The 22304-nt window shown below is 54.3% G+C and overlaps 23 non-coding genes across 23 annotated transcripts; all 23 read right to left on the minus strand.

Annotated features, from left to right (window-relative positions):
• Positions 1-369: 369 nt before the first annotated feature.
• Positions 370-488, minus strand: LOC126231849 (5S ribosomal RNA). Its single transcript, XR_007544427.1, has one exon. It is a non-coding gene; the product is annotated as a 5S ribosomal RNA (ribosomal RNA).
• Positions 489-1325: 837 nt separating this feature from the next.
• On the minus strand, positions 1326-1444 carry LOC126231850 (5S ribosomal RNA). The gene has a single exon (XR_007544428.1). It is a non-coding gene; the product is annotated as a 5S ribosomal RNA (ribosomal RNA).
• An 837-nt stretch (positions 1445-2281) lies between these two features.
• On the minus strand, positions 2282-2400 carry LOC126231851 (5S ribosomal RNA). The gene has a single exon (XR_007544429.1). It is a non-coding gene; the product is annotated as a 5S ribosomal RNA (ribosomal RNA).
• Positions 2401-3237: 837 nt separating this feature from the next.
• Positions 3238-3356, minus strand: LOC126231852 (5S ribosomal RNA). The gene has a single exon (XR_007544430.1). It is a non-coding gene; the product is annotated as a 5S ribosomal RNA (ribosomal RNA).
• An 838-nt stretch (positions 3357-4194) lies between these two features.
• On the minus strand, positions 4195-4313 carry LOC126231854 (5S ribosomal RNA). Its single transcript, XR_007544431.1, has one exon. It is a non-coding gene; the product is annotated as a 5S ribosomal RNA (ribosomal RNA).
• Positions 4314-5150: 837 nt separating this feature from the next.
• Positions 5151-5269, minus strand: LOC126231855 (5S ribosomal RNA). The gene has a single exon (XR_007544432.1). It is a non-coding gene; the product is annotated as a 5S ribosomal RNA (ribosomal RNA).
• Positions 5270-6106: 837 nt separating this feature from the next.
• LOC126231856 (5S ribosomal RNA) lies at positions 6107-6225 on the minus strand. The gene has a single exon (XR_007544433.1). It is a non-coding gene; the product is annotated as a 5S ribosomal RNA (ribosomal RNA).
• An 838-nt stretch (positions 6226-7063) lies between these two features.
• LOC126231857 (5S ribosomal RNA) lies at positions 7064-7182 on the minus strand. Its single transcript, XR_007544434.1, has one exon. It is a non-coding gene; the product is annotated as a 5S ribosomal RNA (ribosomal RNA).
• Positions 7183-8019: 837 nt separating this feature from the next.
• On the minus strand, positions 8020-8138 carry LOC126231858 (5S ribosomal RNA). Its single transcript, XR_007544435.1, has one exon. It is a non-coding gene; the product is annotated as a 5S ribosomal RNA (ribosomal RNA).
• Positions 8139-8975: 837 nt separating this feature from the next.
• On the minus strand, positions 8976-9094 carry LOC126231859 (5S ribosomal RNA). Its single transcript, XR_007544436.1, has one exon. It is a non-coding gene; the product is annotated as a 5S ribosomal RNA (ribosomal RNA).
• An 837-nt stretch (positions 9095-9931) lies between these two features.
• LOC126231861 (5S ribosomal RNA) lies at positions 9932-10050 on the minus strand. The gene has a single exon (XR_007544438.1). It is a non-coding gene; the product is annotated as a 5S ribosomal RNA (ribosomal RNA).
• Positions 10051-10887: 837 nt separating this feature from the next.
• Positions 10888-11006, minus strand: LOC126231862 (5S ribosomal RNA). The gene has a single exon (XR_007544439.1). It is a non-coding gene; the product is annotated as a 5S ribosomal RNA (ribosomal RNA).
• An 837-nt stretch (positions 11007-11843) lies between these two features.
• Positions 11844-11962, minus strand: LOC126231863 (5S ribosomal RNA). The gene has a single exon (XR_007544440.1). It is a non-coding gene; the product is annotated as a 5S ribosomal RNA (ribosomal RNA).
• Positions 11963-12799: 837 nt separating this feature from the next.
• On the minus strand, positions 12800-12918 carry LOC126231865 (5S ribosomal RNA). The gene has a single exon (XR_007544441.1). It is a non-coding gene; the product is annotated as a 5S ribosomal RNA (ribosomal RNA).
• An 837-nt stretch (positions 12919-13755) lies between these two features.
• On the minus strand, positions 13756-13874 carry LOC126231866 (5S ribosomal RNA). The gene has a single exon (XR_007544442.1). It is a non-coding gene; the product is annotated as a 5S ribosomal RNA (ribosomal RNA).
• Positions 13875-14711: 837 nt separating this feature from the next.
• On the minus strand, positions 14712-14830 carry LOC126231867 (5S ribosomal RNA). The gene has a single exon (XR_007544443.1). It is a non-coding gene; the product is annotated as a 5S ribosomal RNA (ribosomal RNA).
• An 837-nt stretch (positions 14831-15667) lies between these two features.
• Positions 15668-15786, minus strand: LOC126231868 (5S ribosomal RNA). Its single transcript, XR_007544444.1, has one exon. It is a non-coding gene; the product is annotated as a 5S ribosomal RNA (ribosomal RNA).
• Positions 15787-16623: 837 nt separating this feature from the next.
• Positions 16624-16742, minus strand: LOC126231869 (5S ribosomal RNA). The gene has a single exon (XR_007544445.1). It is a non-coding gene; the product is annotated as a 5S ribosomal RNA (ribosomal RNA).
• Positions 16743-17579: 837 nt separating this feature from the next.
• LOC126231870 (5S ribosomal RNA) lies at positions 17580-17698 on the minus strand. Its single transcript, XR_007544446.1, has one exon. It is a non-coding gene; the product is annotated as a 5S ribosomal RNA (ribosomal RNA).
• An 837-nt stretch (positions 17699-18535) lies between these two features.
• Positions 18536-18654, minus strand: LOC126231871 (5S ribosomal RNA). Its single transcript, XR_007544447.1, has one exon. It is a non-coding gene; the product is annotated as a 5S ribosomal RNA (ribosomal RNA).
• Positions 18655-19491: 837 nt separating this feature from the next.
• On the minus strand, positions 19492-19610 carry LOC126231873 (5S ribosomal RNA). The gene has a single exon (XR_007544449.1). It is a non-coding gene; the product is annotated as a 5S ribosomal RNA (ribosomal RNA).
• An 837-nt stretch (positions 19611-20447) lies between these two features.
• Positions 20448-20566, minus strand: LOC126231874 (5S ribosomal RNA). Its single transcript, XR_007544450.1, has one exon. It is a non-coding gene; the product is annotated as a 5S ribosomal RNA (ribosomal RNA).
• An 837-nt stretch (positions 20567-21403) lies between these two features.
• LOC126231876 (5S ribosomal RNA) lies at positions 21404-21522 on the minus strand. The gene has a single exon (XR_007544451.1). It is a non-coding gene; the product is annotated as a 5S ribosomal RNA (ribosomal RNA).
• Between the last annotated feature and the right edge of the window lie 782 nt (positions 21523-22304).

Genomic DNA, 22304 nt, shown 5'->3' on the forward strand with positions numbered 1-22304 from the left:
TGCCGCTCGCTGACGCTCGGGTCGTGGCCCTTATAACAGCGCAAGCACGAGAAACGTCTGCAGGAGGACACGAGACGATTTAAGAATAAATTTATGATTACGTATCGAATTAAGAATTGTACACCGCTACAGAACAACAGGCGCTGACGCATTTCAGAACATATCTGCCGATTCGTACTGTTTTGGTCGTTTTCAAAGACTTCCTGGCGAACTTGGTTAGCACATTCTCCCCTTAAACTGAGATATTTACTGCAATTTCGTACCTTATGGTCATTACAGTAGTTTGAAATTCTTTAGCAAGAATCTTTGTCACAACAGAACGGTGGTATGGAAAGAGGGCGGTATAAAAAAAAAAGGTCAGTGAAGGGGAGCCAACAGCACGCGGTGTTCCCAGGCGGTCACCCATCCAAGTACTAACCGCGCCCGATGTTGCTTAACTTCGGTGAGCGGACGAGAACCGGTGTATACAACATGGCATGGCCGTTGGCGTTCGTTTGCTGTAGGCGCACGGCAGAATTTGCATTCGGCTCTTCTCCCAACACACAAAATCATAGTTCGCGGTCGAAACAGTCGGACGCATTTGACGCAAAGCACTTCCTTCCGCTGCAGCGAGTTCCTCGAGGACGGCGCGGAGCGCGCGCCCTACGTCCCAGCAGAGCGACTGCCGAATTAGCGGGCGCGCCGCCGCGTGTGTAAGACGCACAGCTGCTCGTTGCACCTCCTGTCATTCGCTTGGTGCGTGCAACCTTCGACACTCGCGGAAGGCGCGTCTTGTTCCTGGTGTCCATCGCAGGAGGGCTGGCGCGCGACCGTCCGGCGTATGGCCCGTGCGGTGTCGTGCTGGAGGGCGCCACTGCTGGCGGTGTGAGCTTCCTCGCCTCACACGGGATGTTTGCGTCATTTGCACTGCATTTCCTGTCCCTGTCCCCGTCCCGACTTGTCCCGACTTTGCTCGACTGCCGCTCGCTGACGCTCGGGTCGTGGCCCTTATAACAGCGCAAGCACGAGAAACGTCTGCAGGAGGACACGAGACGATTTAAGAATAAATTTATGATTACGTATCGAATTAAGAATTGTACACCGCTACAGAACAACAGGCGCTGACGCATTTCAGAACATATCTGCCGATTCGTACTGTTTTGTCGTTTTCAAAGACTTCCTGGCGAACTTGGTTAGCACATTCTCCCCTTAAACTGAGATATTTACTGCAATTTCGTACCTTATGGTCATTACAGTAGTTTGAAATTCTTTAGCAAGAATCTTTGTCACAACAGAACGGTGGTATGGAAAGAGGGCGGTATAAAAAAAAAAGGTCAGTGAAGGGGAGCCAACAGCACGCGGTGTTCCCAGGCGGTCACCCATCCAAGTACTAACCGCGCCCGATGTTGCTTAACTTCGGTGAGCGGACGAGAACCGGTGTATACAACATGGCATGGCCGTTGGCGTTCGTTTGCTGTAGGCGCACGGCAGAATTTGCATTCGGCTCTTCTCCCAACACACAAAATCATAGTTCGCGGTCGAAACAGTCGGACGCATTTGACGCAAAGCACTTCCTTCCGCTGCAGCGAGTTCCTCGAGGACGGCGCGGAGCGCGCGCCCTACGTCCCAGCAGAGCGACTGCCGAATTAGCGGGCGCGCCGCCGCGTGTGTAAGACGCACAGCTGCTCGTTGCACCTCCTGTCATTCGCTTGGTGCGTGCAACCTTCGACACTCGCGGAAGGCGCGTCTTGTTCCTGGTGTCCATCGCAGGAGGGCTGGCGCGCGACCGTCCGGCGTATGGCCCGTGCGGTGTCGTGCTGGAGGGCGCCACTGCTGGCGGTGTGAGCTTCCTCGCCTCACACGGGATGTTTGCGTCATTTGCACTGCATTTCCTGTCCCTGTCCCCGTCCCGACTTGTCCCGACTTTGCTCGACTGCCGCTCGCTGACGCTCGGGTCGTGGCCCTTATAACAGCGCAAGCACGAGAAACGTCTGCAGGAGGACACGAGACGATTTAAGAATAAATTTATGATTACGTATCGAATTAAGAATTGTACACCGCTACAGAACAACAGGCGCTGACGCATTTCAGAACATATCTGCCGATTCGTACTGTTTTGTCGTTTTCAAAGACTTCCTGGCGAACTTGGTTAGCACATTCTCCCCTTAAACTGAGATATTTACTGCAATTTCGTACCTTATGGTCATTACAGTAGTTTGAAATTCTTTAGCAAGAATCTTTGTCACAACAGAACGGTGGTATGGAAAGAGGGCGGTATAAAAAAAAAAGGTCAGTGAAGGGGAGCCAACAGCACGCGGTGTTCCCAGGCGGTCACCCATCCAAGTACTAACCGCGCCCGATGTTGCTTAACTTCGGTGAGCGGACGAGAACCGGTGTATACAACATGGCATGGCCGTTGGCGTTCGTTTGCTGTAGGCGCACGGCAGAATTTGCATTCGGCTCTTCTCCCAACACACAAAATCATAGTTCGCGGTCGAAACAGTCGGACGCATTTGACGCAAAGCACTTCCTTCCGCTGCAGCGAGTTCCTCGAGGACGGCGCGGAGCGCGCGCCCTACGTCCCAGCAGAGCGACTGCCGAATTAGCGGGCGCGCCGCCGCGTGTGTAAGACGCACAGCTGCTCGTTGCACCTCCTGTCATTCGCTTGGTGCGTGCAACCTTCGACACTCGCGGAAGGCGCGTCTTGTTCCTGGTGTCCATCGCAGGAGGGCTGGCGCGCGACCGTCCGGCGTATGGCCCGTGCGGTGTCGTGCTGGAGGGCGCCACTGCTGGCGGTGTGAGCTTCCTCGCCTCACACGGGATGTTTGCGTCATTTGCACTGCATTTCCTGTCCCTGTCCCCGTCCCGACTTGTCCCGACTTTGCTCGACTGCCGCTCGCTGACGCTCGGGTCGTGGCCCTTATAACAGCGCAAGCACGAGAAACGTCTGCAGGAGGACACGAGACGATTTAAGAATAAATTTATGATTACGTATCGAATTAAGAATTGTACACCGCTACAGAACAACAGGCGCTGACGCATTTCAGAACATATCTGCCGATTCGTACTGTTTTGTCGTTTTCAAAGACTTCCTGGCGAACTTGGTTAGCACATTCTCCCCTTAAACTGAGATATTTACTGCAATTTCGTACCTTATGGTCATTACAGTAGTTTGAAATTCTTTAGCAAGAATCTTTGTCACAACAGAACGGTGGTATGGAAAGAGGGCGGTATAAAAAAAAAAGGTCAGTGAAGGGGAGCCAACAGCACGCGGTGTTCCCAGGCGGTCACCCATCCAAGTACTAACCGCGCCCGATGTTGCTTAACTTCGGTGAGCGGACGAGAACCGGTGTATACAACATGGCATGGCCGTTGGCGTTCGTTTGCTGTAGGCGCACGGCAGAATTTGCATTCGGCTCTTCTCCCAACACACAAAATCATAGTTCGCGGTCGAAACAGTCGGACGCATTTGACGCAAAGCACTTCCTTCCGCTGCAGCGAGTTCCTCGAGGACGGCGCGGAGCGCGCGCCCTACGTCCCAGCAGAGCGACTGCCGAATTAGCGGGCGCGCCGCCGCGTGTGTAAGACGCACAGCTGCTCGTTGCACCTCCTGTCATTCGCTTGGTGCGTGCAACCTTCGACACTCGCGGAAGGCGCGTCTTGTTCCTGGTGTCCATCGCAGGAGGGCTGGCGCGCGACCGTCCGGCGTATGGCCCGTGCGGTGTCGTGCTGGAGGGCGCCACTGCTGGCGGTGTGAGCTTCCTCGCCTCACACGGGATGTTTGCGTCATTTGCACTGCATTTCCTGTCCCTGTCCCCGTCCCGACTTGTCCCGACTTTGCTCGACTGCCGCTCGCTGACGCTCGGGTCGTGGCCCTTATAACAGCGCAAGCACGAGAAACGTCTGCAGGAGGACACGAGACGATTTAAGAATAAATTTATGATTACGTATCGAATTAAGAATTGTACACCGCTACAGAACAACAGGCGCTGACGCATTTCAGAACATATCTGCCGATTCGTACTGTTTTGTCGTTTTCAAAGACTTCCTGGCGAACTTGGTTAGCACATTCTCCCCTTAAACTGAGATATTTACTGCAATTTCGTACCTTATGGTCATTACAGTAGTTTGAAATTCTTTAGCAAGAATCTTTGTCACAACAGAACGGTGGTATGGAAAGAGGGCGGTATAAAAAAAAAAAGGTCAGTGAAGGGGAGCCAACAGCACGCGGTGTTCCCAGGCGGTCACCCATCCAAGTACTAACCGCGCCCGATGTTGCTTAACTTCGGTGAGCGGACGAGAACCGGTGTATACAACATGGCATGGCCGTTGGCGTTCGTTTGCTGTAGGCGCACGGCAGAATTTGCATTCGGCTCTTCTCCCAACACACAAAATCATAGTTCGCGGTCGAAACAGTCGGACGCATTTGACGCAAAGCACTTCCTTCCGCTGCAGCGAGTTCCTCGAGGACGGCGCGGAGCGCGCGCCCTACGTCCCAGCAGAGCGACTGCCGAATTAGCGGGCGCGCCGCCGCGTGTGTAAGACGCACAGCTGCTCGTTGCACCTCCTGTCATTCGCTTGGTGCGTGCAACCTTCGACACTCGCGGAAGGCGCGTCTTGTTCCTGGTGTCCATCGCAGGAGGGCTGGCGCGCGACCGTCCGGCGTATGGCCCGTGCGGTGTCGTGCTGGAGGGCGCCACTGCTGGCGGTGTGAGCTTCCTCGCCTCACACGGGATGTTTGCGTCATTTGCACTGCATTTCCTGTCCCTGTCCCCGTCCCGACTTGTCCCGACTTTGCTCGACTGCCGCTCGCTGACGCTCGGGTCGTGGCCCTTATAACAGCGCAAGCACGAGAAACGTCTGCAGGAGGACACGAGACGATTTAAGAATAAATTTATGATTACGTATCGAATTAAGAATTGTACACCGCTACAGAACAACAGGCGCTGACGCATTTCAGAACATATCTGCCGATTCGTACTGTTTTGTCGTTTTCAAAGACTTCCTGGCGAACTTGGTTAGCACATTCTCCCCTTAAACTGAGATATTTACTGCAATTTCGTACCTTATGGTCATTACAGTAGTTTGAAATTCTTTAGCAAGAATCTTTGTCACAACAGAACGGTGGTATGGAAAGAGGGCGGTATAAAAAAAAAAGGTCAGTGAAGGGGAGCCAACAGCACGCGGTGTTCCCAGGCGGTCACCCATCCAAGTACTAACCGCGCCCGATGTTGCTTAACTTCGGTGAGCGGACGAGAACCGGTGTATACAACATGGCATGGCCGTTGGCGTTCGTTTGCTGTAGGCGCACGGCAGAATTTGCATTCGGCTCTTCTCCCAACACACAAAATCATAGTTCGCGGTCGAAACAGTCGGACGCATTTGACGCAAAGCACTTCCTTCCGCTGCAGCGAGTTCCTCGAGGACGGCGCGGAGCGCGCGCCCTACGTCCCAGCAGAGCGACTGCCGAATTAGCGGGCGCGCCGCCGCGTGTGTAAGACGCACAGCTGCTCGTTGCACCTCCTGTCATTCGCTTGGTGCGTGCAACCTTCGACACTCGCGGAAGGCGCGTCTTGTTCCTGGTGTCCATCGCAGGAGGGCTGGCGCGCGACCGTCCGGCGTATGGCCCGTGCGGTGTCGTGCTGGAGGGCGCCACTGCTGGCGGTGTGAGCTTCCTCGCCTCACACGGGATGTTTGCGTCATTTGCACTGCATTTCCTGTCCCTGTCCCCGTCCCGACTTGTCCCGACTTTGCTCGACTGCCGCTCGCTGACGCTCGGGTCGTGGCCCTTATAACAGCGCAAGCACGAGAAACGTCTGCAGGAGGACACGAGACGATTTAAGAATAAATTTATGATTACGTATCGAATTAAGAATTGTACACCGCTACAGAACAACAGGCGCTGACGCATTTCAGAACATATCTGCCGATTCGTACTGTTTTGTCGTTTTCAAAGACTTCCTGGCGAACTTGGTTAGCACATTCTCCCCTTAAACTGAGATATTTACTGCAATTTCGTACCTTATGGTCATTACAGTAGTTTGAAATTCTTTAGCAAGAATCTTTGTCACAACAGAACGGTGGTATGGAAAGAGGGCGGTATAAAAAAAAAAGGTCAGTGAAGGGGAGCCAACAGCACGCGGTGTTCCCAGGCGGTCACCCATCCAAGTACTAACCGCGCCCGATGTTGCTTAACTTCGGTGAGCGGACGAGAACCGGTGTATACAACATGGCATGGCCGTTGGCGTTCGTTTGCTGTAGGCGCACGGCAGAATTTGCATTCGGCTCTTCTCCCAACACACAAAATCATAGTTCGCGGTCGAAACAGTCGGACGCATTTGACGCAAAGCACTTCCTTCCGCTGCAGCGAGTTCCTCGAGGACGGCGCGGAGCGCGCGCCCTACGTCCCAGCAGAGCGACTGCCGAATTAGCGGGCGCGCCGCCGCGTGTGTAAGACGCACAGCTGCTCGTTGCACCTCCTGTCATTCGCTTGGTGCGTGCAACCTTCGACACTCGCGGAAGGCGCGTCTTGTTCCTGGTGTCCATCGCAGGAGGGCTGGCGCGCGACCGTCCGGCGTATGGCCCGTGCGGTGTCGTGCTGGAGGGCGCCACTGCTGGCGGTGTGAGCTTCCTCGCCTCACACGGGATGTTTGCGTCATTTGCACTGCATTTCCTGTCCCTGTCCCCGTCCCGACTTGTCCCGACTTTGCTCGACTGCCGCTCGCTGACGCTCGGGTCGTGGCCCTTATAACAGCGCAAGCACGAGAAACGTCTGCAGGAGGACACGAGACGATTTAAGAATAAATTTATGATTACGTATCGAATTAAGAATTGTACACCGCTACAGAACAACAGGCGCTGACGCATTTCAGAACATATCTGCCGATTCGTACTGTTTTGTCGTTTTCAAAGACTTCCTGGCGAACTTGGTTAGCACATTCTCCCCTTAAACTGAGATATTTACTGCAATTTCGTACCTTATGGTCATTACAGTAGTTTGAAATTCTTTAGCAAGAATCTTTGTCACAACAGAACGGTGGTATGGAAAGAGGGCGGTATAAAAAAAAAAAGGTCAGTGAAGGGGAGCCAACAGCACGCGGTGTTCCCAGGCGGTCACCCATCCAAGTACTAACCGCGCCCGATGTTGCTTAACTTCGGTGAGCGGACGAGAACCGGTGTATACAACATGGCATGGCCGTTGGCGTTCGTTTGCTGTAGGCGCACGGCAGAATTTGCATTCGGCTCTTCTCCCAACACACAAAATCATAGTTCGCGGTCGAAACAGTCGGACGCATTTGACGCAAAGCACTTCCTTCCGCTGCAGCGAGTTCCTCGAGGACGGCGCGGAGCGCGCGCCCTACGTCCCAGCAGAGCGACTGCCGAATTAGCGGGCGCGCCGCCGCGTGTGTAAGACGCACAGCTGCTCGTTGCACCTCCTGTCATTCGCTTGGTGCGTGCAACCTTCGACACTCGCGGAAGGCGCGTCTTGTTCCTGGTGTCCATCGCAGGAGGGCTGGCGCGCGACCGTCCGGCGTATGGCCCGTGCGGTGTCGTGCTGGAGGGCGCCACTGCTGGCGGTGTGAGCTTCCTCGCCTCACACGGGATGTTTGCGTCATTTGCACTGCATTTCCTGTCCCTGTCCCCGTCCCGACTTGTCCCGACTTTGCTCGACTGCCGCTCGCTGACGCTCGGGTCGTGGCCCTTATAACAGCGCAAGCACGAGAAACGTCTGCAGGAGGACACGAGACGATTTAAGAATAAATTTATGATTACGTATCGAATTAAGAATTGTACACCGCTACAGAACAACAGGCGCTGACGCATTTCAGAACATATCTGCCGATTCGTACTGTTTTGTCGTTTTCAAAGACTTCCTGGCGAACTTGGTTAGCACATTCTCCCCTTAAACTGAGATATTTACTGCAATTTCGTACCTTATGGTCATTACAGTAGTTTGAAATTCTTTAGCAAGAATCTTTGTCACAACAGAACGGTGGTATGGAAAGAGGGCGGTATAAAAAAAAAAGGTCAGTGAAGGGGAGCCAACAGCACGCGGTGTTCCCAGGCGGTCACCCATCCAAGTACTAACCGCGCCCGATGTTGCTTAACTTCGGTGAGCGGACGAGAACCGGTGTATACAACATGGCATGGCCGTTGGCGTTCGTTTGCTGTAGGCGCACGGCAGAATTTGCATTCGGCTCTTCTCCCAACACACAAAATCATAGTTCGCGGTCGAAACAGTCGGACGCATTTGACGCAAAGCACTTCCTTCCGCTGCAGCGAGTTCCTCGAGGACGGCGCGGAGCGCGCGCCCTACGTCCCAGCAGAGCGACTGCCGAATTAGCGGGCGCGCCGCCGCGTGTGTAAGACGCACAGCTGCTCGTTGCACCTCCTGTCATTCGCTTGGTGCGTGCAACCTTCGACACTCGCGGAAGGCGCGTCTTGTTCCTGGTGTCCATCGCAGGAGGGCTGGCGCGCGACCGTCCGGCGTATGGCCCGTGCGGTGTCGTGCTGGAGGGCGCCACTGCTGGCGGTGTGAGCTTCCTCGCCTCACACGGGATGTTTGCGTCATTTGCACTGCATTTCCTGTCCCTGTCCCCGTCCCGACTTGTCCCGACTTTGCTCGACTGCCGCTCGCTGACGCTCGGGTCGTGGCCCTTATAACAGCGCAAGCACGAGAAACGTCTGCAGGAGGACACGAGACGATTTAAGAATAAATTTATGATTACGTATCGAATTAAGAATTGTACACCGCTACAGAACAACAGGCGCTGACGCATTTCAGAACATATCTGCCGATTCGTACTGTTTTGTCGTTTTCAAAGACTTCCTGGCGAACTTGGTTAGCACATTCTCCCCTTAAACTGAGATATTTACTGCAATTTCGTACCTTATGGTCATTACAGTAGTTTGAAATTCTTTAGCAAGAATCTTTGTCACAACAGAACGGTGGTATGGAAAGAGGGCGGTATAAAAAAAAAAGGTCAGTGAAGGGGAGCCAACAGCACGCGGTGTTCCCAGGCGGTCACCCATCCAAGTACTAACCGCGCCCGATGTTGCTTAACTTCGGTGAGCGGACGAGAACCGGTGTATACAACATGGCATGGCCGTTGGCGTTCGTTTGCTGTAGGCGCACGGCAGAATTTGCATTCGGCTCTTCTCCCAACACACAAAATCATAGTTCGCGGTCGAAACAGTCGGACGCATTTGACGCAAAGCACTTCCTTCCGCTGCAGCGAGTTCCTCGAGGACGGCGCGGAGCGCGCGCCCTACGTCCCAGCAGAGCGACTGCCGAATTAGCGGGCGCGCCGCCGCGTGTGTAAGACGCACAGCTGCTCGTTGCACCTCCTGTCATTCGCTTGGTGCGTGCAACCTTCGACACTCGCGGAAGGCGCGTCTTGTTCCTGGTGTCCATCGCAGGAGGGCTGGCGCGCGACCGTCCGGCGTATGGCCCGTGCGGTGTCGTGCTGGAGGGCGCCACTGCTGGCGGTGTGAGCTTCCTCGCCTCACACGGGATGTTTGCGTCATTTGCACTGCATTTCCTGTCCCTGTCCCCGTCCCGACTTGTCCCGACTTTGCTCGACTGCCGCTCGCTGACGCTCGGGTCGTGGCCCTTATAACAGCGCAAGCACGAGAAACGTCTGCAGGAGGACACGAGACGATTTAAGAATAAATTTATGATTACGTATCGAATTAAGAATTGTACACCGCTACAGAACAACAGGCGCTGACGCATTTCAGAACATATCTGCCGATTCGTACTGTTTTGTCGTTTTCAAAGACTTCCTGGCGAACTTGGTTAGCACATTCTCCCCTTAAACTGAGATATTTACTGCAATTTCGTACCTTATGGTCATTACAGTAGTTTGAAATTCTTTAGCAAGAATCTTTGTCACAACAGAACGGTGGTATGGAAAGAGGGCGGTATAAAAAAAAAAGGTCAGTGAAGGGGAGCCAACAGCACGCGGTGTTCCCAGGCGGTCACCCATCCAAGTACTAACCGCGCCCGATGTTGCTTAACTTCGGTGAGCGGACGAGAACCGGTGTATACAACATGGCATGGCCGTTGGCGTTCGTTTGCTGTAGGCGCACGGCAGAATTTGCATTCGGCTCTTCTCCCAACACACAAAATCATAGTTCGCGGTCGAAACAGTCGGACGCATTTGACGCAAAGCACTTCCTTCCGCTGCAGCGAGTTCCTCGAGGACGGCGCGGAGCGCGCGCCCTACGTCCCAGCAGAGCGACTGCCGAATTAGCGGGCGCGCCGCCGCGTGTGTAAGACGCACAGCTGCTCGTTGCACCTCCTGTCATTCGCTTGGTGCGTGCAACCTTCGACACTCGCGGAAGGCGCGTCTTGTTCCTGGTGTCCATCGCAGGAGGGCTGGCGCGCGACCGTCCGGCGTATGGCCCGTGCGGTGTCGTGCTGGAGGGCGCCACTGCTGGCGGTGTGAGCTTCCTCGCCTCACACGGGATGTTTGCGTCATTTGCACTGCATTTCCTGTCCCTGTCCCCGTCCCGACTTGTCCCGACTTTGCTCGACTGCCGCTCGCTGACGCTCGGGTCGTGGCCCTTATAACAGCGCAAGCACGAGAAACGTCTGCAGGAGGACACGAGACGATTTAAGAATAAATTTATGATTACGTATCGAATTAAGAATTGTACACCGCTACAGAACAACAGGCGCTGACGCATTTCAGAACATATCTGCCGATTCGTACTGTTTTGTCGTTTTCAAAGACTTCCTGGCGAACTTGGTTAGCACATTCTCCCCTTAAACTGAGATATTTACTGCAATTTCGTACCTTATGGTCATTACAGTAGTTTGAAATTCTTTAGCAAGAATCTTTGTCACAACAGAACGGTGGTATGGAAAGAGGGCGGTATAAAAAAAAAAGGTCAGTGAAGGGGAGCCAACAGCACGCGGTGTTCCCAGGCGGTCACCCATCCAAGTACTAACCGCGCCCGATGTTGCTTAACTTCGGTGAGCGGACGAGAACCGGTGTATACAACATGGCATGGCCGTTGGCGTTCGTTTGCTGTAGGCGCACGGCAGAATTTGCATTCGGCTCTTCTCCCAACACACAAAATCATAGTTCGCGGTCGAAACAGTCGGACGCATTTGACGCAAAGCACTTCCTTCCGCTGCAGCGAGTTCCTCGAGGACGGCGCGGAGCGCGCGCCCTACGTCCCAGCAGAGCGACTGCCGAATTAGCGGGCGCGCCGCCGCGTGTGTAAGACGCACAGCTGCTCGTTGCACCTCCTGTCATTCGCTTGGTGCGTGCAACCTTCGACACTCGCGGAAGGCGCGTCTTGTTCCTGGTGTCCATCGCAGGAGGGCTGGCGCGCGACCGTCCGGCGTATGGCCCGTGCGGTGTCGTGCTGGAGGGCGCCACTGCTGGCGGTGTGAGCTTCCTCGCCTCACACGGGATGTTTGCGTCATTTGCACTGCATTTCCTGTCCCTGTCCCCGTCCCGACTTGTCCCGACTTTGCTCGACTGCCGCTCGCTGACGCTCGGGTCGTGGCCCTTATAACAGCGCAAGCACGAGAAACGTCTGCAGGAGGACACGAGACGATTTAAGAATAAATTTATGATTACGTATCGAATTAAGAATTGTACACCGCTACAGAACAACAGGCGCTGACGCATTTCAGAACATATCTGCCGATTCGTACTGTTTTGTCGTTTTCAAAGACTTCCTGGCGAACTTGGTTAGCACATTCTCCCCTTAAACTGAGATATTTACTGCAATTTCGTACCTTATGGTCATTACAGTAGTTTGAAATTCTTTAGCAAGAATCTTTGTCACAACAGAACGGTGGTATGGAAAGAGGGCGGTATAAAAAAAAAAGGTCAGTGAAGGGGAGCCAACAGCACGCGGTGTTCCCAGGCGGTCACCCATCCAAGTACTAACCGCGCCCGATGTTGCTTAACTTCGGTGAGCGGACGAGAACCGGTGTATACAACATGGCATGGCCGTTGGCGTTCGTTTGCTGTAGGCGCACGGCAGAATTTGCATTCGGCTCTTCTCCCAACACACAAAATCATAGTTCGCGGTCGAAACAGTCGGACGCATTTGACGCAAAGCACTTCCTTCCGCTGCAGCGAGTTCCTCGAGGACGGCGCGGAGCGCGCGCCCTACGTCCCAGCAGAGCGACTGCCGAATTAGCGGGCGCGCCGCCGCGTGTGTAAGACGCACAGCTGCTCGTTGCACCTCCTGTCATTCGCTTGGTGCGTGCAACCTTCGACACTCGCGGAAGGCGCGTCTTGTTCCTGGTGTCCATCGCAGGAGGGCTGGCGCGCGACCGTCCGGCGTATGGCCCGTGCGGTGTCGTGCTGGAGGGCGCCACTGCTGGCGGTGTGAGCTTCCTCGCCTCACACGGGATGTTTGCGTCATTTGCACTGCATTTCCTGTCCCTGTCCCCGTCCCGACTTGTCCCGACTTTGCTCGACTGCCGCTCGCTGACGCTCGGGTCGTGGCCCTTATAACAGCGCAAGCACGAGAAACGTCTGCAGGAGGACACGAGACGATTTAAGAATAAATTTATGATTACGTATCGAATTAAGAATTGTACACCGCTACAGAACAACAGGCGCTGACGCATTTCAGAACATATCTGCCGATTCGTACTGTTTTGTCGTTTTCAAAGACTTCCTGGCGAACTTGGTTAGCACATTCTCCCCTTAAACTGAGATATTTACTGCAATTTCGTACCTTATGGTCATTACAGTAGTTTGAAATTCTTTAGCAAGAATCTTTGTCACAACAGAACGGTGGTATGGAAAGAGGGCGGTATAAAAAAAAAAGGTCAGTGAAGGGGAGCCAACAGCACGCGGTGTTCCCAGGCGGTCACCCATCCAAGTACTAACCGCGCCCGATGTTGCTTAACTTCGGTGAGCGGACGAGAACCGGTGTATACAACATGGCATGGCCGTTGGCGTTCGTTTGCTGTAGGCGCACGGCAGAATTTGCATTCGGCTCTTCTCCCAACACACAAAATCATAGTTCGCGGTCGAAACAGTCGGACGCATTTGACGCAAAGCACTTCCTTCCGCTGCAGCGAGTTCCTCGAGGACGGCGCGGAGCGCGCGCCCTACGTCCCAGCAGAGCGACTGCCGAATTAGCGGGCGCGCCGCCGCGTGTGTAAGACGCACAGCTGCTCGTTGCACCTCCTGTCATTCGCTTGGTGCGTGCAACCTTCGACACTCGCGGAAGGCGCGTCTTGTTCCTGGTGTCCATCGCAGGAGGGCTGGCGCGCGACCGTCCGGCGTATGGCCCGTGCGGTGTCGTGCTGGAGGGCGCCACTGCTGGCGGTGTGAGCTTCCTCGCCTCACACGGGATGTTTGCGTCATTTGCACTGCATTTCCTGTCCCTGTCCCCGTCCCGACTTGTCCCGACTTTGCTCGACTGCCGCTCGCTGACGCTCGGGTCGTGGCCCTTATAACAGCGCAAGCACGAGAAACGTCTGCAGGAGGACACGAGACGATTTAAGAATAAATTTATGATTACGTATCGAATTAAGAATTGTACACCGCTACAGAACAACAGGCGCTGACGCATTTCAGAACATATCTGCCGATTCGTACTGTTTTGTCGTTTTCAAAGACTTCCTGGCGAACTTGGTTAGCACATTCTCCCCTTAAACTGAGATATTTACTGCAATTTCGTACCTTATGGTCATTACAGTAGTTTGAAATTCTTTAGCAAGAATCTTTGTCACAACAGAACGGTGGTATGGAAAGAGGGCGGTATAAAAAAAAAAGGTCAGTGAAGGGGAGCCAACAGCACGCGGTGTTCCCAGGCGGTCACCCATCCAAGTACTAACCGCGCCCGATGTTGCTTAACTTCGGTGAGCGGACGAGAACCGGTGTATACAACATGGCATGGCCGTTGGCGTTCGTTTGCTGTAGGCGCACGGCAGAATTTGCATTCGGCTCTTCTCCCAACACACAAAATCATAGTTCGCGGTCGAAACAGTCGGACGCATTTGACGCAAAGCACTTCCTTCCGCTGCAGCGAGTTCCTCGAGGACGGCGCGGAGCGCGCGCCCTACGTCCCAGCAGAGCGACTGCCGAATTAGCGGGCGCGCCGCCGCGTGTGTAAGACGCACAGCTGCTCGTTGCACCTCCTGTCATTCGCTTGGTGCGTGCAACCTTCGACACTCGCGGAAGGCGCGTCTTGTTCCTGGTGTCCATCGCAGGAGGGCTGGCGCGCGACCGTCCGGCGTATGGCCCGTGCGGTGTCGTGCTGGAGGGCGCCACTGCTGGCGGTGTGAGCTTCCTCGCCTCACACGGGATGTTTGCGTCATTTGCACTGCATTTCCTGTCCCTGTCCCCGTCCCGACTTGTCCCGACTTTGCTCGACTGCCGCTCGCTGACGCTCGGGTCGTGGCCCTTATAACAGCGCAAGCACGAGAAACGTCTGCAGGAGGACACGAGACGATTTAAGAATAAATTTATGATTACGTATCGAATTAAGAATTGTACACCGCTACAGAACAACAGGCGCTGACGCATTTCAGAACATATCTGCCGATTCGTACTGTTTTGTCGTTTTCAAAGACTTCCTGGCGAACTTGGTTAGCACATTCTCCCCTTAAACTGAGATATTTACTGCAATTTCGTACCTTATGGTCATTACAGTAGTTTGAAATTCTTTAGCAAGAATCTTTGTCACAACAGAACGGTGGTATGGAAAGAGGGCGGTATAAAGAAAAAAGGTCAGTGAAGGGGAGCCAACAGCACGCGGTGTTCCCAGGCGGTCACCCATCCAAGTACTAACCGCGCCCGATGTTGCTTAACTTCGGTGAGCGGACGAGAACCGGTGTATACAACATGGCATGGCCGTTGGCGTTCGTTTGCTGTAGGCGCACGGCAGAATTTGCATTCGGCTCTTCTCCCAACACACAAAATCATAGTTCGCGGTCGAAACAGTCGGACGCATTTGACGCAAAGCACTTCCTTCCGCTGCAGCGAGTTCCTCGAGGACGGCGCGGAGCGCGCGCCCTACGTCCCAGCAGAGCGACTGCCGAATTAGCGGGCGCGCCGCCGCGTGTGTAAGACGCACAGCTGCTCGTTGCACCTCCTGTCATTCGCTTGGTGCGTGCAACCTTCGACACTCGCGGAAGGCGCGTCTTGTTCCTGGTGTCCATCGCAGGAGGGCTGGCGCGCGACCGTCCGGCGTATGGCCCGTGCGGTGTCGTGCTGGAGGGCGCCACTGCTGGCGGTGTGAGCTTCCTCGCCTCACACGGGATGTTTGCGTCATTTGCACTGCATTTCCTGTCCCTGTCCCCGTCCCGACTTGTCCCGACTTTGCTCGACTGCCGCTCGCTGACGCTCGGGTCGTGGCCCTTATAACAGCGCAAGCACGAGAAACGTCTGCAGGAGGACACGAGACGATTTAAGAATAAATTTATGATTACGTATCGAATTAAGAATTGTACACCGCTACAGAACAACAGGCGCTGACGCATTTCAGAACATATCTGCCGATTCGTACTGTTTTGTCGTTTTCAAAGACTTCCTGGCGAACTTGGTTAGCACATTCTCCCCTTAAACTGAGATATTTACTGCAATTTCGTACCTTATGGTCATTACAGTAGTTTGAAATTCTTTAGCAAGAATCTTTGTCACAACAGAACGGTGGTATGGAAAGAGGGCGGTATAAAAAAAAAAGGTCAGTGAAGGGGAGCCAACAGCACGCGGTGTTCCCAGGCGGTCACCCATCCAAGTACTAACCGCGCCCGATGTTGCTTAACTTCGGTGAGCGGACGAGAACCGGTGTATACAACATGGCATGGCCGTTGGCGTTCGTTTGCTGTAGGCGCACGGCAGAATTTGCATTCGGCTCTTCTCCCAACACACAAAATCATAGTTCGCGGTCGAAACAGTCGGACGCATTTGACGCAAAGCACTTCCTTCCGCTGCAGCGAGTTCCTCGAGGACGGCGCGGAGCGCGCGCCCTACGTCCCAGCAGAGCGACTGCCGAATTAGCGGGCGCGCCGCCGCGTGTGTAAGACGCACAGCTGCTCGTTGCACCTCCTGTCATTCGCTTGGTGCGTGCAACCTTCGACACTCGCGGAAGGCGCGTCTTGTTCCTGGTGTCCATCGCAGGAGGGCTGGCGCGCGACCGTCCGGCGTATGGCCCGTGCGGTGTCGTGCTGGAGGGCGCCACTGCTGGCGGTGTGAGCTTCCTCGCCTCACACGGGATGTTTGCGTCATTTGCACTGCATTTCCTGTCCCTGTCCCCGTCCCGACTTGTCCCGACTTTGCTCGACTGCCGCTCGCTGACGCTCGGGTCGTGGCCCTTATAACAGCGCAAGCACGAGAAACGTCTGCAGGAGGACACGAGACGATTTAAGAATAAATTTATGATTACGTATCGAATTAAGAATTGTACACCGCTACAGAACAACAGGCGCTGACGCATTTCAGAACATATCTGCCGATTCGTACTGTTTTGTCGTTTTCAAAGACTTCCTGGCGAACTTGGTTAGCACATTCTCCCCTTAAACTGAGATATTTACTGCAATTTCGTACCTTATGGTCATTACAGTAGTTTGAAATTCTTTAGCAAGAATCTTTGTCACAACAGAACGGTGGTATGGAAAGAGGGCGGTATAAAAAAAAAAGGTCAGTGAAGGGGAGCCAACAGCACGCGGTGTTCCCAGGCGGTCACCCATCCAAGTACTAACCGCGCCCGATGTTGCTTAACTTCGGTGAGCGGACGAGAACCGGTGTATACAACATGGCATGGCCGTTGGCGTTCGTTTGCTGTAGGCGCACGGCAGAATTTGCATTCGGCTCTTCTCCCAACACACAAAATCATAGTTCGCGGTCGAAACAGTCGGACGCATTTGACGCAAAGCACTTCCTTCCGCTGCAGCGAGTTCCTCGAGGACGGCGCGGAGCGCGCGCCCTACGTCCCAGCAGAGCGACTGCCGAATTAGCGGGCGCGCCGCCGCGTGTGTAAGACGCACAGCTGCTCGTTGCACCTCCTGTCATTCGCTTGGTGCGTGCAACCTTCGACACTCGCGGAAGGCGCGTCTTGTTCCTGGTGTCCATCGCAGGAGGGCTGGCGCGCGACCGTCCGGCGTATGGCCCGTGCGGTGTCGTGCTGGAGGGCGCCACTGCTGGCGGTGTGAGCTTCCTCGCCTCACACGGGATGTTTGCGTCATTTGCACTGCATTTCCTGTCCCTGTCCCCGTCCCGACTTGTCCCGACTTTGCTCGACTGCCGCTCGCTGACGCTCGGGTCGTGGCCCTTATAACAGCGCAAGCACGAGAAACGTCTGCAGGAGGACACGAGACGATTTAAGAATAAATTTATGATTACGTATCGAATTAAGAATTGTACACCGCTACAGAACAACAGGCGCTGACGCATTTCAGAACATATCTGCCGATTCGTACTGTTTTGTCGTTTTCAAAGACTTCCTGGCGAACTTGGTTAGCACATTCTCCCCTTAAACTGAGATATTTACTGCAATTTCGTACCTTATGGTCATTACAGTAGTTTGAAATTCTTTAGCAAGAATCTTTGTCACAACAGAACGGTGGTATGGAAAGAGGGCGGTATAAAAAAAAAAGGTCAGTGAAGGGGAGCCAACAGCACGCGGTGTTCCCAGGCGGTCACCCATCCAAGTACTAACCGCGCCCGATGTTGCTTAACTTCGGTGAGCGGACGAGAACCGGTGTATACAACATGGCATGGCCGTTGGCGTTCGTTTGCTGTAGGCGCACGGCAGAATTTGCATTCGGCTCTTCTCCCAACACACAAAATCATAGTTCGCGGTCGAAACAGTCGGACGCATTTGACGCAAAGCACTTCCTTCCGCTGCAGCGAGTTCCTCGAGGACGGCGCGGAGCGCGCGCCCTACGTCCCAGCAGAGCGACTGCCGAATTAGCGGGCGCGCCGCCGCGTGTGTAAGACGCACAGCTGCTCGTTGCACCTCCTGTCATTCGCTTGGTGCGTGCAACCTTCGACACTCGCGGAAGGCGCGTCTTGTTCCTGGTGTCCATCGCAGGAGGGCTGGCGCGCGACCGTCCGGCGTATGGCCCGTGCGGTGTCGTGCTGGAGGGCGCCACTGCTGGCGGTGTGAGCTTCCTCGCCTCACACGGGATGTTTGCGTCATTTGCACTGCATTTCCTGTCCCTGTCCCCGTCCCGACTTGTCCCGACTTTGCTCGACTGCCGCTCGCTGACGCTCGGGTCGTGGCCCTTATAACAGCGCAAGCACGAGAAACGTCTGCAGGAGGACACGAGACGATTTAAGAATAAATTTATGATTACGTATCGAATTAAGAATTGTACACCGCTACAGAACAACAGGCGCTGACGCATTTCAGAACATATCTGCCGATTCGTACTGTTTTGTCGTTTTCAAAGACTTCCTGGCGAACTTGGTTAGCACATTCTCCCCTTAAACTGAGATATTTACTGCAATTTCGTACCTTATGGTCATTACAGTAGTTTGAAATTCTTTAGCAAGAATCTTTGTCACAACAGAACGGTGGTATGGAAAGAGGGCGGTATAAAAAAAAAAGGTCAGTGAAGGGGAGCCAACAGCACGCGGTGTTCCCAGGCGGTCACCCATCCAAGTACTAACCGCGCCCGATGTTGCTTAACTTCGGTGAGCGGACGAGAACCGGTGTATACAACATGGCATGGCCGTTGGCGTTCGTTTGCTGTAGGCGCACGGCAGAATTTGCATTCGGCTCTTCTCCCAACACACAAAATCATAGTTCGCGGTCGAAACAGTCGGACGCATTTGACGCAAAGCACTTCCTTCCGCTGCAGCGAGTTCCTCGAGGACGGCGCGGAGCGCGCGCCCTACGTCCCAGCAGAGCGACTGCCGAATTAGCGGGCGCGCCGCCGCGTGTGTAAGACGCACAGCTGCTCGTTGCACCTCCTGTCATTCGCTTGGTGCGTGCAACCTTCGACACTCGCGGAAGGCGCGTCTTGTTCCTGGTGTCCATCGCAGGAGGGCTGGCGCGCGACCGTCCGGCGTATGGCCCGTGCGGTGTCGTGCTGGAGGGCGCCACTGCTGGCGGTGTGAGCTTCCTCGCCTCACACGGGATGTTTGCGTCATTTGCACTGCATTTCCTGTCCCTGTCCCCGTCCCGACTTGTCCCGACTTTGCTCGACTGCCGCTCGCTGACGCTCGGGTCGTGGCCCTTATAACAGCGCAAGCACGAGAAACGTCTGCAGGAGGACACGAGACGATTTAAGAATAAATTTATGATTACGTATCGAATTAAGAATTGTACACCGCTACAGAACAACAGGCGCTGACGCATTTCAGAACATATCTGCCGATTCGTACTGTTTTGTCGTTTTCAAAGACTTCCTGGCGAACTTGGTTAGCACATTCTCCCCTTAAACTGAGATATTTACTGCAATTTCGTACCTTATGGTCATTACAGTAGTTTGAAATTCTTTAGCAAGAATCTTTGTCACAACAGAACGGTGGTATGGAAAGAGGGCGGTATAAAAAAAAAAGGTCAGTGAAGGGGAGCCAACAGCACGCGGTGTTCCCAGGCGGTCACCCATCCAAGTACTAACCGCGCCCGATGTTGCTTAACTTCGGTGAGCGGACGAGAACCGGTGTATACAACATGGCATGGCCGTTGGCGTTCGTTTGCTGTAGGCGCACGGCAGAATTTGCATTCGGCTCTTCTCCCAACACACAAAATCATAGTTCGCGGTCGAAACAGTCGGACGCATTTGACGCAAAGCACTTCCTTCCGCTGCAGCGAGTTCCTCGAGGACGGCGCGGAGCGCGCGCCCTACGTCCCAGCAGAGCGACTGCCGAATTAGCGGGCGCGCCGCCGCGTGTGTAAGACGCACAGCTGCTCGTTGCACCTCCTGTCATTCGCTTGGTGCGTGCAACCTTCGACACTCGCGGAAGGCGCGTCTTGTTCCTGGTGTCCATCGCAGGAGGGCTGGCGCGCGACCGTCCGGCGTATGGCCCGTGCGGTGTCGTGCTGGAGGGCGCCACTGCTGGCGGTGTGAGCTTCCTCGCCTCACACGGGATGTTTGCGTCATTTGCACTGCATTTCCTGTCCCTGTCCCCGTCCCGACTTGTCCCGACTTTGCTCGACTGCCGCTCGCTGACGCTCGGGTCGTGGCCCTTATAACAGCGCAAGCACGAGAAACGTCTGCAGGAGGACACGAGACGATTTAAGAATAAATTTATGATTACGTATCGAATTAAGAATTGTACACCGCTACAGAACAACAGGCGCTGACGCATTTCAGAACATATCTGCCGATTCGTACTGTTTTGTCGTTTTCAAAGACTTCCTGGCGAACTTGGTTAGCACATTCTCCCCTTAAACTGAGATATTTACTGCAATTTCGTACCTTATGGTCATTACAGTAGTTTGAAATTCTTTAGCAAGAATCTTTGTCACAACAGAACGGTGGTATGGAAAGAGGGCGGTATAAAAAAAAAAGGTCAGTGAAGGGGAGCCAACAGCACGCGGTGTTCCCAGGCGGTCACCCATCCAAGTACTAACCGCGCCCGATGTTGCTTAACTTCGGTGAGCGGACGAGAACCGGTGTATACAACATGGCATGGCCGTTGGCGTTCGTTTGCTGTAGGCGCACGGCAGAATTTGCATTCGGCTCTTCTCCCAACACACAAAATCATAGTTCGCGGTCGAAACAGTCGGACGCATTTGACGCAAAGCACTTCCTTCCGCTGCAGCGAGTTCCTCGAGGACGGCGCGGAGCGCGCGCCCTACGTCCCAGCAGAGCGACTGCCGAATTAGCGGGCGCGCCGCCGCGTGTGTAAGACGCACAGCTGCTCGTTGCACCTCCTGTCATTCGCTTGGTGCGTGCAACCTTCGACACTCGCGGAAGGCGCGTCTTGTTCCTGGTGTCCATCGCAGGAGGGCTGGCGCGCGACCGTCCGGCGTATGGCCCGTGCGGTGTCGTGCTGGAGGGCGCCACTGCTGGCGGTGTGAGCTTCCTCGCCTCACACGGGATGTTTGCGTCATTTGCACTGCATTTCCTGTCCCTGTCCCCGTCCCGACTTGTCCCGACTTTGCTCGACTGCCGCTCGCTGACGCTCGGGTCGTGGCCCTTATAACAGCGCAAGCACGAGAAACGTCTGCAGGAGGACACGAGACGATTTAAGAATAAATTTATGATTACGTATCGAATTAAGAATTGTACACCGCTACAGAACAACAGGCGCTGACGCATTTCAGAACATATCTGCCGATTCGTACTGTTTTGTCGTTTTCAAAGACTTCCTGGCGAACTTGGTTAGCACATTCTCCCCTTAAACTGAGATATTTACTGCAATTTCGTACCTTATGGTCATTACAGTAGTTTGAAATTCTTTAGCAAGAATCTTTGTCACAACAGAACGGTGGTATGGAAAGAGGGCGGTATAAAAAAAAAAGGTCAGTGAAGGGGAGCCAACAGCACGCGGTGTTCCCAGGCGGTCACCCATCCAAGTACTAACCGCGCCCGATGTTGCTTAACTTCGGTGAGCGGACGAGAACCGGTGTATACAACATGGCATGGCCGTTGGCGTTCGTTTGCTGTAGGCGCACGGCAGAATTTGCATTCGGCTCTTCTCCCAACACACAAAATCATAGTTCGCGGTCGAAACAGTCGGACGCATTTGACGCAAAGCACTTCCTTCCGCTGCAGCGAGTTCCTCGAGGACGGCGCGGAGCGCGCGCCCTACGTCCCAGCAGAGCGACTGCCGAATTAGCGGGCGCGCCGCCGCGTGTGTAAGACGCACAGCTGCTCGTTGCACCTCCTGTCATTCGCTTGGTGCGTGCAACCTTCGACACTCGCGGAAGGCGCGTCTTGTTCCTGGTGTCCATCGCAGGAGGGCTGGCGCGCGACCGTCCGGCGTATGGCCCGTGCGGTGTCGTGCTGGAGGGCGCCACTGCTGGCGGTGTGAGCTTCCTCGCCTCACACGGGATGTTTGCGTCATTTGCACTGCATTTCCTGTCCCTGTCCCCGTCCCGACTTGTCCCGACTTTGCTCGACTGCCGCTCGCTGACGCTCGGGTCGTGGCCCTTATAACAGCGCAAGCACGAGAAACGTCTGCAGGAGGACACGAGACGATTTAAGAATAAATTTATGATTACGTATCGAATTAAGAATTGTACACCGCTACAGAACAACAGGCGCTGACGCATTTCAGAACATATCTGCCGATTCGTACTGTTTTGTCGTTTTCAAAGACTTCCTGGCGAACTTGGTTAGCACATTCTCCCCTTAAACTGAGATATTTACTGCAATTTCGTACCTTATGGTCATTACAGTAGTTTGAAATTCTTTAGCAAGAATCTTTGTCACA

Source organism: Schistocerca nitens, unplaced genomic scaffold (genome assembly GCF_023898315.1).
Source record: "Schistocerca nitens isolate TAMUIC-IGC-003100 unplaced genomic scaffold, iqSchNite1.1 HiC_scaffold_421, whole genome shotgun sequence".
In the NCBI taxonomy this organism is placed as follows: domain Eukaryota; kingdom Metazoa; phylum Arthropoda; class Insecta; order Orthoptera; family Acrididae; genus Schistocerca; species Schistocerca nitens.